Source organism: Tamandua tetradactyla, chromosome 25 (assembly GCF_023851605.1).
Source record: "Tamandua tetradactyla isolate mTamTet1 chromosome 25, mTamTet1.pri, whole genome shotgun sequence".
NCBI lineage: Eukaryota > Metazoa > Chordata > Mammalia > Pilosa > Myrmecophagidae > Tamandua > Tamandua tetradactyla.
This window is the reverse complement of record NC_135351.1, coordinates 42057209-42069738: the sequence shown is the minus strand read 5'-3', so window position 1 is coordinate 42069738 and position 12530 is coordinate 42057209. Positions and strand designations below refer to the sequence as shown.

Below are 12530 nucleotides of genomic sequence, written 5' to 3'. Positions count from 1 at the left end.
AGTGATTGCGGGTCCTATTGTTTTGCACCTGTCAATAGCCACATTTTCATGCCACCCTTTGGAGGCAAAAAGCAAACTTTATCTGAGGTCTGGTCCCAGCAGGTGTTTCTACAGAAATGGAACTGTACTGACTGAAGCTGTCAACCCCCTCATGTAAGCCTCAGGACAGAACAAACCACCCTCAGAATTCACCGGCAGGTGCTGGGTCTGCCTCAGCTCAGAACTGTCAAGTGTCTGGCTGGAATTCGCTTTCTGGCTCACACTGGATATTTGCTAAGCAATCAGATCTACAATGGATTTGTGGAGCTTTTCAGCAGTATCATCAGACTTGTGAAGTGAGTACAAATAACTTCATAGTAAAAGATAAGCAATTCTGTTAAGAGAAAACAAAACAGACAAACGTGCTTGCACAACGAGGACAGATGGAGTAAGTTCTCCTGTGCCCCATTTCTGTTTTTAATCTTCTTTATCTTTTCACTTTTATTAATGGTGATAAGAGCAGTCACACCAATAGGTTTTCTTTTAGGTCCCAGATAAAAGCAAAATCCTATATAGCTGTGAATAATACAACTCATAGAAATACGCTGTGCTGGTTCCCGCATGGGGTTTGGTTGTTTAGTGGAAGAAGGAAGCTTGTCTCAAGGAAAGGAGCTGACAAGCCAAGCTCCCACCTGAATTTGAAGTGAGTGTGGAGGCTAAAGGATCACGGGATGGAAGCTGACATTCCACATCAGTGAGACTCATACTTGGCTGAAACATCTTCTCCCATGGGGCGCAGGGGGTGAGAAAAGAATAGTTTTAAATAGTAAGAAAATCCGAATAAACGTCATTAAAGGAATAAACTGAATATTCCTTTCTTCCTGGCCATAAAAGAGCAAACAACATACAAAGAAGTTGTTTCTGGAAATCTATTATTTAATTCTTGAAATAGCTGGACTAATTTGGAAAGTTCTGGAGCTCTAGGATTCTGTTCACTGTTTCCTATGACTCTTACCACTGTTTTTTTTAATTAGCTGTTTTTTTTTATTAAGGCATAATTTACATACAGCAAAATTCACAGATTTTAAGTGTATAGTTGCATGAGATTTGATAAATGTATACCCCCGTATAAACACATCCCAATCAAGCTTGGGGACACTTCATCAGCCCACAGGAGTGTTTTATTTTCTTTCCTGCCAGTCAGTCAATCCCTGAAGCAACCACTGCTCTGATTTCTCTCACAATGGCTTAATTTCAACCATTCTACAAGGTCACATAAATAAAATCACGGTGTGCACACCGTGTCCCTGTGTGGCAGTTCTAAGTAGCCCAGAAAGACACATGTTATTAAATTGAACCCAATCCTGTGGGTATGAACTCATTATTAGTAAGACCTTCTGATGAGGCTCCTTCAGTTAAGGTGAACCCAACTCAATCAGGATGGGTCTTAATTCTACTTCTATTTTCTTTATAAGAGGATGAAATTCAGACATAGGAAGAGAAATCCATGGTAAGCCAGAAGTTGAACATCAATGGAAGCCAGAAAAAAAGGGAGAGGCCAGGAGACTGTGCCACATGACAAGCTAAGGCCCAAGGATCACCAACAGCCAGCCCTGGCATGCCACAGTCTTGGGGAGAAAGCAGTGCCTTGGTGACACCTCGATTTGGACTTTTTCCTAACCTCCAAACTATGACTAAATAAATTCCCATGGTTTAACCCAACTCATTTCATGGTATTTGCTTGAGCAGCCAAGGAAACGAAAATCCCTTTCCTTTGTTCAACATGTTTCAGAGCCTTCCATTCATGCTGTTGCATGGAGCAGTAGCTCATTCCATTTTCTGCTGAGTAGTATTCTATTGCATAAAAATTGTAAAATCTATTCATCCATTTACATGTTGATGGACGTTTGGATTTTTTTTCCAATTTGGGGCTATTTGAATAAAGCTATTGCAAAATTCTTGTGGGCGTATGTTTTCATTTTGGACATAAATCCAATAATATCAAACCATAGGGTAGATGTATGTAAAACATTATTTAAAAACTACCGAACTCTTTTCCAAAGTGGTTGGACCATTTTACACTTGCATCAGCAACCTACGAGAATTCTAGCAGTTCCACATCTTCACTGACACTTTTCATTCAGTCTTTTTAACTCTAGCCAATTAATTTCCAGTTTTCAGGATGATGGCAGCACAATTCAAGCTTTTTTCTAATGCAAAAAACTCATTAGAACTATGGAATTTTATATATTTATAAACATATATATATATAAAATCAGTGAACATTATAAGTACCTATCGTAGATATGTTAACATAAAATCAAAGACTATTAAAAGCAAGTGCATATATAAAATTGTAAAAAAAAATCAGTATGCATTGATTTTATGCTTTATGAAATCAATGCATGCTTATTGTTAGAACCATAAAGATATGCCACAAAGTGAAATACTTGAATGCTAACAACTGAGTATTTTGAAATGATTTGCTGTATTTCCTTTATGTGGTTTTTAAACTCAGAGCATCACTTATATAGACCATACTACCTATAGTTCTTTTAAAAATATTATTGTCAAAGGCATGTTTTTCTCTTAAACAGTACAAGATTTACTTTTATTTGTAACCACAGTCTCCCCCACTTATTTTCTGATTTTATATCTGACTAGGATTGCAGAAATTTAAAACACTTGGTACTATGGTCTTACTTTTGAAAATACGTAAAGCTCTCCTTTAACTACACAGAGAAGAAAATTACACCTTTTAATGTTTATTATTTAAATAAGGTTTCCAATCCAATATTTTGCTTCTGCATTAACAATAAAATTGGTTTAGTTTTCATATCCTGCCCTAAAAACAAAAGCAAATCTAATTTATGTTAACAAAGTCAAATAAACTATATGTATATATTTTACCAAAACAATGATAAGTTGTTATTTATAACACTAAATGTTTATATCTTAATATATCTCTGCTTTCCACTAGTGGGAATTTAAACTTAAATTAGCCAAAAATCTCCTGTTCAAGCTACTTTCAAAAATAAACACAACACAGGGAAAGGCTGCTGCAAGATGAAACCAGCTGTACACAGTAGGCAGACAAAAAAAGGCAAGTCTTGCTCTCAGTTCTGCTTAAACCAGACACTAAGAATAAACATAGTAACAACAGTCTTCCAAAAAATTTAAGATATGAGAGGAATATTGAAAGTTTTCAATTGCAACGAAATAAGAATGGGAAACAGAACCAACTAGACAGAGCAAGTTATAAATCTGATAAAATGAGGAAAAAGAAGTAATGCAAGCTGCAAGGAAATCAGAACTGGCTAAAGGAAAAATTTGAAGAACATGAAAACTTTATGCATAAAGGATATATTCTGAAAGTTTGAATGTAGAAAGACTAAATTTTAAGTCAATAGTCATCTCATTTTGTGACACAACTTTATCCTGAGCCAGACTTTTGATGAAAGTAGGGTTTTCTTATACAATTAATAGCCAATGATATCACATTGTTAGATATATTCTATCTACTTAACAAAATTTTTTAAAATTGAAGAAGTTGCCAATACTCAGGAGAACTTTCAAGCTTTAGAAAATTTTGACATAATAGTGTGCACACACACACACTCACTCATGCATACACACACCCCCAAACTGATACTTTTCAATGTATCTCCAAAACAGAATGATGCAGTTTTTTAAGAATGAGGAAGTAGAAAATCCAAATGGAGACTACTTTTTCAAGACATTTGAAAACAAAGGGAACAACCAGTGAACATGACAGCCTGGAAGAACAAAATGGCTGAGGGGAAACGGGAAATTGTGTTTGTTTGAAAAGACCTGAAAACGTTTGTGGGCTTAGCTGGGGATGTAGAGGTCAAGGGAGAATGTGAAAGTACAGGTGATGGTCGGGGGTCGACGGGGAAGATCATCATGAGACAGAAGATAAGGAACGTGAATCAGCTTTGCAAAGCTAAGACTTTGAAAAAGCCCAGTGACTGGTTGATGATAGAATGATAGATAGATAGATAGACAGACAGACAGACAGACAGAGGTATAGATGGTAGATGATATGGATAAATAGATACATGTTAAATACATATAAAGGATAGATGATTGATAGGTAGACAGATGCTAAAGATACATAAATGATAAATTAAGAGACAGTATATAAATAGATATAATACATTGAGACACAGATAGATACGGATATATCAGTGCTCAGGATTACGACATGGCCTTTAGTTCTCAAACAAGTCTAAGCGTTGCAACCCCAGTCCTATGTTCTCTGACTCTCCTTTAAGGACTGCAATGTTATCACAAATGTTGAGCACACTTTAATCACACTGGAGGTAGGGGAGGCTCTGACTAAGAATTTCTAACTCTCAGATCAGCCAGATTCCCCCTGCTAAGGAAACTCCAAAGTTTCATTTGGGTGGCTTGGAAAATGATCAGTTCCCTGTCCACACCTACTGACCACTCTTCTGTGGAGCACAGTAAGTGCTGCCACGTTTGTTCAAGGATGCCATCTTAAATAAAAGACATGGTTGGAAACCCACAGGGAGTGTGCTCCTGACATACAGAACAGAAGCAAGCTGGATGGCAGAGGCAAGACCGAGCCCAAGGGCAGCAGGGCTTGGCATCCGGAAGGAGAGCAACCTGGCCAGCTCAGCCACGGCCCTGAGAGAGGCCCACGAGTCTTACTGTTCACTAAACCCCACGTCTTCCTCAGCCTCGTCACAGGACATCTGTGGTCACGAGCACCTCACAGGTTACAGACGCTCAGGTCACCATTCCACAGAGATGAAAAGTGAATACTGACATGTAGCGAGCCAGCCAGGAGGCCACAAGCTACTGATGAAGAGAATTCAGGAAGGGTGGGGGCGGGGGGGGGGGGGCGCATGTTTCGACCAGGCCTCAGTGTGTGCGCTCGGAGCTCATTCTCTGCAGAAACCCAGCCCCAAAGCAAATGATCACTAAACACCCTCCCTCCCCACCTACTCTGCAGCCACTGAAATTTCTGTGGTCACAAACTCATCCTCTGCCTTCAAATTCCATTCAAGATAAAAATGACAGCCTTTAATTCTGTATAGCTTAATATAATGGCCTGGACATATCCCAGAATATATTAAGCAGATAATCAAAAAGTATTGGCAAGGGGAGACCACAATGGCTGAGTAGGCAGAATTCTCACCTGCCATGCCAGACACCTGGGTTAGATTCCCGGTGCCTGCCTATGTGAAAAAAAAAAAAAAAAAACAGTATTGGCAAATTCCCTTGAGGGATGGGAGTATGGAACAATTAAACTCTACCACTGGGTAAACCCCTGTTACTGTGTCATGCATTATGGACACTCAAATCAATGGGCCAAGCCCTTACTCTTGTGAAGTTTAAGTATGTAGCAGAAAAGCTTAGCCTACCTATAGGCATGCCTAAGAGTCACCTCTGGAAAACCTCTTTAGTTACTCAGATTTAGCCTCACTTTCTCTAAGCCCAACTCTGCAAGTAAAATCACTGCCCTGCCCCCTACGTGGGATATGACATCCAGGGTTGAAATTCTCCCTGGCAGCGTGGGAGGTGACTCCCAGGGATGCGTCTGGCCCTGGTACCATGGGATCAACAATGCCATTCTAACCAAAAGGGGGAAAAGAAGTGTAACAAATAAGGTATCAGTGGCTGTAAGAGTCCAAATAGAGTCGAGAGGATACTTTGGAGGTTTGCTCTTACACAAACTTCAGTCAGACATTCCTACCTATCATAGCCTGCCAAATCCCAACCAAAACCATTCCATCCAATACTAAAGAACACTTAGGGCAATACATAAGATTCTACAAAGGTTCCATGCACTAGGGTAACTTTCCAGAAACCTACAACCTCCAATGGGTCCTTGGACCAGATAAGTCCTGAAACCTAGAGGGGCCAGCCTCTCTAGAACATCAGCTAGTTTCATCTCCCGACCCCTTATTACTGATAGTCCTTCCAATATGAAAAAGGTAGAAGGACAGCCCAAATACCCCTAAAGAGTGGGAGAGAGCTCAAAGGTGATGGTGGAGTTATACAGAAAAGGTAGGGTTTAACAACAAGGATGAGTGCTGAATCATTAAATTGATACTCCTTCTAGTCTCCAGTATCTTAGAGCAGCTAGGAATAAAAACCTAAAATTGTAGAATTGCAACCCATAGCAAACTCTGAAACCTACAGCTAATTGTTCTACTGTACTTTGAAATTTATTGCTTTTTTGTATATATGTTATTTTTCACACACACACAAAAAAGTGATATAAAAAAAGGATATATATATTTCTTCTAGCTCCTATATTCTGGAGCAGCTAGAAGGAAAAATCTGAGAGGATCACGTGGTAGCCCATGACAAACTCGGATCTGTCCTATAACGACTTGTTGAAGAGTGTTTTGAAAACTATTTCTTTTTTCTTACTTTGCTTTGTATATACGTTACATTACACAGTAAAAAAAAAAAAAATTTAATTCCATTCAAGAAAACTAGAAATCCGGCACAACTGTTACACTCATCTGGCCCAGTATCAATTGTACACAATGCACTCCTGCTGAGCACGTATTTAAGGCAAAAAATAAAGGAAGGACGGAAGGAGGGAGGGGACCCTGGGAATAACTGAGAGCACCAATTAATAAGCCATTTGGAGAATCTCCCTTTTGTCAGATCTGAAGTTTGCTTGATCAATGCTCATTACTCTTCGCAAATTTTCACCAGGTAAAGACTCTTCTAAAAAGGTCCTTCTGTTTGGAGATCTGCAAAGGAGGTGAGCATCAGCTCCTTCTCGCGATTGGGGTCATTTTATAATTAAAAGGAAGAAAAGATCCTGGTCTTTGCGTGGTTTGGAAGATTGCAGCCAGCAATTTGCAGAATCCATCGCCTAGGTTGCATGCAAACACCCTCCCTTCTCCTGATCTAAACCCAGCAGCGCCAAGCTTGGAGCAGAAAGTATGAGAGGAAGGAGTCTCTTTTGGCTCATAAGACTTAACTTATTGAAGACAATTTAAAAAAAAAATTTTTCAAGCCTTATCATTTTTAAACCACAAATTTAAGAAGAAGCTGATTTTGGAATGACTATAAACCAAGAGGGTTTCACATGAAATGCATCATAAGTCAAACTCTTTCCCTGGGAGAAGAGCTTATTCAAGAAAGTTAATCGAACACAAATATTTTAAATGAGTTTTGATAAATCAAGATAATTAGCCTTAGTGCCCCCCCCCCCCACTAGACAACGCTATTACTTCTCTGAGAGTTGTATGCGTTTTAGAAAATGGTGAAGGTTAAATCTGAATTGGAAGTGGCCGCTTCCCTGGTGCTGGCAAATGGATTGGCTTTCTTTCCAGGGGTCAAAGTCCCAGCTCCGTGGAGAGGAGAGGTTGCTTCTTTATAACATCATCACTTCATGCTCAGTGCGGAATTAACATCTTTCCTCAAATAACCTCCTTACTTTCCTCCTGTGCTGTTCCGCCCTCCAAAAATATGTTTTCTCATTATATTTGAAATATTGTTTCCTTTGGTTCTTCTCAGTTTTTTTCCATGTTCTTTAATTAATGAATACTGATATTGCAATTTCAATAAGAATGGTGCAATAAAACCCCACCTATTCCACTTGCTGAAAATAAGAAAATTCTTCAAAGAAAGTTATTTGAATGTGAAGGAAAACGTTACCTGCCAAAGTCTCAGAATTGATAAATCCCTAATAAAGCCTGGAGCTTCCCAGCTTTATGTTGTTCAAGAAAGTTACTGGCTCAATTTCTGATTCAGTATAAAAAGTGCCTGCTAAATTTGAAAGAATCCCTACTTGATCCCTACTTAGTGCCGGCTCTCTAAATCACTTTTTACTCACAGGACTCTCACTATAAAAGCTAAAAACAAAACAAATTGACATGTGGAAGCATGCCAGGGGGGAGCGCAGCATCCACAGCCGCAGCCCACCCCAAGGGGCCTCCCTGGCCTCACCGAGGAGAGACTGCCTGGAACACCTGCTGGGCACCCGTCACCCCAATGCTGTCCCTGTCTGGGCACGTCCATGGTCGGTTCTTTCTAAGGCAGGGCCACCTCGCCTGGACACAAGCGCGGCTGACCCTCAGGAGGGCACCCCTCGGCGGGACCACCTCCCAGCACCCCTGAGCAGGGTGGGTTTCCCCAGCAGCCCCTCCACACGGCTGGGGGGGTTGGGCTCGTCAGGGGATAACAGGTAAGTCACCCACATTTTACTTTCAGAATGTGGACATTTCATTGACTCTGACCAACTGAGGATGTCCTATTCGCCTGCACTGAGTGCAGACCAAGGAAAGGTCGAGTAAGAGTAAGGAGATTGTGAGGACGCCTCGGGGAGCGTTTCCAGGGGTGCTTTAGCCCCCGCCTTAGCTCCCCCGGCTGGGGGACTGGAAGGGACCGGATGGGGAAAGGGTCCCTTGGCTGAGGGCAGCACACAGCACTTCAGAACACTTTGACCCAGGCTGAAAAAAACATTTATATGCAAAATCATTTGCATGGCTAGAACCTTATTTTTTGAGCAAACATTGATACTAAATAGCTAAAAAAAAAAAGGAAAATTATAAAATGATTATTTTTTTAATCATTTGAAAGTCTTTTGATAAAACATAAAAAAAGTACAAAATGTTATGTCAGTTTAACACTCTGATACAGATGGCAAAATAACTGACACTAGAGAATAATTGCTCACTAAATGATCAAAAGAAGATTAACTAGCAAACACAAAGAGCCCACGAGCCCTCTGCCCACTCACCCACCTCCAACACTACCCCACGCTCTGGGCCAGAGAGGGCGCGACTCGGGCTGGGCCGTGAGTGCGAAACCTCGCCCGGCCGCGGCCACACCTGGAGGGGAGCCCTGAGGTCTGCAGCAATCTGCTGTGACCAGCGATTTTCCCAGGACAAGGATGGCCCCGCCGTCGCCACACATGACTCGGCCTCCCGGTGGAGATGCCAGGGTGCCAGGGAAGCCCCCAGCTCCGGGCTGCCTCTTCTCACCCCGCGTGAAGCCCCTCTCCGTCTGCTCCAGGCCTCGTCACTCACCTTTGCAGACCCGGGACAGGAGCAGAGGCTGTGCACTGAAGCACCATCTAGAGATTCTTACCAAGTGAAGAAAGAGCCTGAGTGGCCGGGAAGGGACTAACAGAAACCTGACACATCCATAGACAAAAACAGCCCCTCTGCCCATTTTGTTCAATGTGACTTTTTTTTAAAACCAAAGAAACTCATCCGTTTTTAAAATCACTTAAGTAATCCATGCTCAATGCAACAAGGCAAATGATTTACAGGTGTACAAAGTGCCATCATTTCTCTCCAACCCCAGGCCCTTGAGATTACCCATTTTAAAAGCCTGGGTGTACCTCTCTCTGTGCTTTATGATGTTTGTGCAATCTTGGGCACACAGACACAAAACACACTCTAGTTTTGTACTTCAACACTACAAAACAGCCATAATCTTAAATTGTTTTCCAACTCCCTTTTTAATTGAACGTTGTTATTTTGGGCACCTTTCCAAGCTAATATATGCAATCTAACCTCATTGCTTGGTCTGGCTACACAGTATACCATGCTATGAATGTGGAATAATTTCTATAACCATCCCACTTGCTGATGAACAATTAGATTATTTTCTAGTTGTTTGCTATTATAATGCTACAGTTAACATACAGGTATGTAGTTTTCTCTATATGTATTATGCTTTTGTTTCTACTGCATAAATGCCTATATGTGGGAGCCAAATGCCAAAGAGTATATATACACATTATTAATTTTTTTAAAGTTGTTGCCAAATTCTGCTTCCTAAAGACTGAGCCGAGAGAGTTAGCATGCTTCCTTTTCCCAGCAACTTTGATAGCACTGGATGTTATCAACCTCTCTAAATGGTGTCAAGCTAGTGGGAAAACAGAAGCACACTGGATTGTTTTAATTTGCTCTTCTGTGGGACCAATGCAAATATCCTGTTGCTATTTTGTTTTAGGTCTTATTAAAAGTTATATCCGTAATGGTGGGTTGTTTTTCAGCATTACTTTCTGGAAGCCTGAAGGGCACAGGCTTACACAAAATTTGCTTTGTAACTGCCCTATCAAACTACAAACACCAGTTTACTGCTAGAAGACGCAATCCTATTCCCTGGATTAAACTATGGACGTTCTATGGAGTAAACTACAGAGGCCACCCATAGGATTCGAGTTTTCAATCATTTTCACAATCAAAAGAGGTTTTGCCAACCTCCAATTAGTTATCACAAATTAACAAAATGTTAGCAAACGAGAGAGAGCCTGACCTGATCTGCAGAGGTGGTCACTAAAGGGTGACATGACAGAGGGGCCTCTGCCCTGGGGGATATGGAGGCTTACCAGAGGCAATATGATTTAAACTGGGATCTGAATGTCAAAAAGCACCAGACAGGTACAGATTAGAGAAGCTAATGGTTAAGGAAGAGGAAGGCCAGTGAGGGCAAGAGACAAAGCAGGACCACAGAAGGGACTAGAAAGTCAGAGGGAAAAGTCCATTTCAGATAGCGGTAGGAAACAGGGGTCCTGTGTGCACACGTGAGGCTGTAGGTGCCACTTACATATGCAAATGCAGGTGAGGATAAGTTATCAGAGAGGGGACTCCAGGGTCCTGGAAGGGGCCAGGGCCATTTACAGCCACCAACCTGGATGAGACCACCCAGGGGTCATCCAGAGGAAAGAAAAAAGACAAGGGGTTCATAGATAGGACTATAAAAGCACCGATAAGCACTAAACGTCCTTGCAAAGTATAGTAGTATTGCGCTTTGATTTATGCAAAAGACAGGACCTTGAAAATTAGATACATCGGAAGTTACACTGTTATTTCAAATGATTTGAGAGTTCACTTTTAGGAACCGCATGCTGAGTTATCTTTGGAGGCAAAAATGTTAAAAGAAAATGCTAATTATGTTCTCAAGTATTTCTGTGATTCAAGTATCCACGGGTCAGTTGTGACATTCTGACTGAGTCATGGTTACAGAGTATAGATACAAAATGTTCTACCTCGTGAGTGAACACAGAAAACCATCTGTCATGAAAGCTTACTTAACGCACAGAAAGAGTTGGGCAATGAGAGGAGTCAAATAAGAAATGTCTTATGTGAGAGACTACAAAATCAGATGTGAGGGCAGCGACGGTGGCTCAGTGGCAGAGTTCTTGCCTGCCATGCCAGAGACCTGGGTTAGATTCCTGGAGACTGCTGATGCAAAAAAAAAAAAAATCAGATGTGAGTACTCTGACATTCTCCATCCGGGGGTGAGCACCTCCTTAAGTTTTATACCTTCTCAGCTCCCCCTAGGCCCAGCCCTGTTGATTCTTTTTAATTAGCCTAAAAGCATGTGCTCCATCTCATTGTTGAAATGATTAAAAGTCGACAAAGTACGTATATATCAATTAAAATGCTGACATCTAGAAGTGAAAGTGTTTGGGTTTGAAGAAACCCTAAAAATGTGCAAGTACATGACCTAACAAAAATGAAAGTAAACAGATCTAAACTAATCTTGATCTCATAATATATTCCACATCATATAATTGGTTCTTGAAGGACCATTTTCAAACTTAAGAAATAGCTCAACACTATACATCAAAAAAATCCACTATATGTTTCATTTTCACATCTCAAGTTTGTTCCTTCTTTCCAGCAATGACTCAGCAACAGAAAAGTGGCTTTATAATGAAAATGAAACAATACACAAAAACTTTCATTCAAACATCAGTTTTGTTTCAAAGTCACTAAGCAAGTGCCAGGAATTTTCTAAGTAAATACCTGAAACTCTTAAAATACATAGTGGCTTGGGAAAAAAAGTACTTACATATGAAATACAAGGTAAATTTCTTGTTTCACGGATAAGCAATAATAATTTATGCCCATGATTTTTTAAAAGCACAAGTTATAACAACAAACAGGTATATTATAAAATGGGATTTGCAAAATCTTGATTAAATCCCAAAAAATAAGTGCATAAGACTCTGTAATTATTTTCTTAATTGTCAATTGTTTTAATATAAAGGAAAAAATAGGCTGAATCAATACCACAGAAAACAAAAAGAGCAAAACTGAATAGTCTTAGGGAAATGCAGTTTGCTCAGTGACAAAACTAAGCAATGAAGAGACAGTTTACTCTTAAATGTCACTCACATTCTTTAGATTCTGAATGGCTTATTTATACAATTAGCTGTTTATAGAAAATTTAGTGTCTGCTTCAAAGTTCAGAAAGAGTTGTAATTTAAAAATTAGATATTCTGATTCCATAAACATACTGCAATTTAAAGTTAATTTGTTCTGTTCATGCCAATTTAAGTAAATTATATAAACTGCATGGTCTAAAAATTTAATTTCAAATTCCTATTTCACATTGCAACATGCTACTAAAATCAGGAGGGAGTAAAATGGCAAAGTCTACCCTTTCCTTTCCATAAATAACTACATAGAAACTTGAAAGGAGAATTCAGTGCTGTGTATTTATTTATTCAATAGTAGGAGAAAGAGCTATCACCTTTTATGTAGGACGTGTATCTATCTCATCACTCAATATGG

At 40.1% G+C, this 12530-nt stretch overlaps 1 protein-coding gene across 2 annotated transcripts in view; it reads right to left on the bottom strand.

Annotated features, from left to right (window-relative positions):
* Nucleotides 1-12530, bottom strand: part of ADGRG6 (adhesion G protein-coupled receptor G6) — a 130367-nt gene that overhangs the window by 109626 nt on the left and 8211 nt on the right. The window lies entirely within an intron of this gene.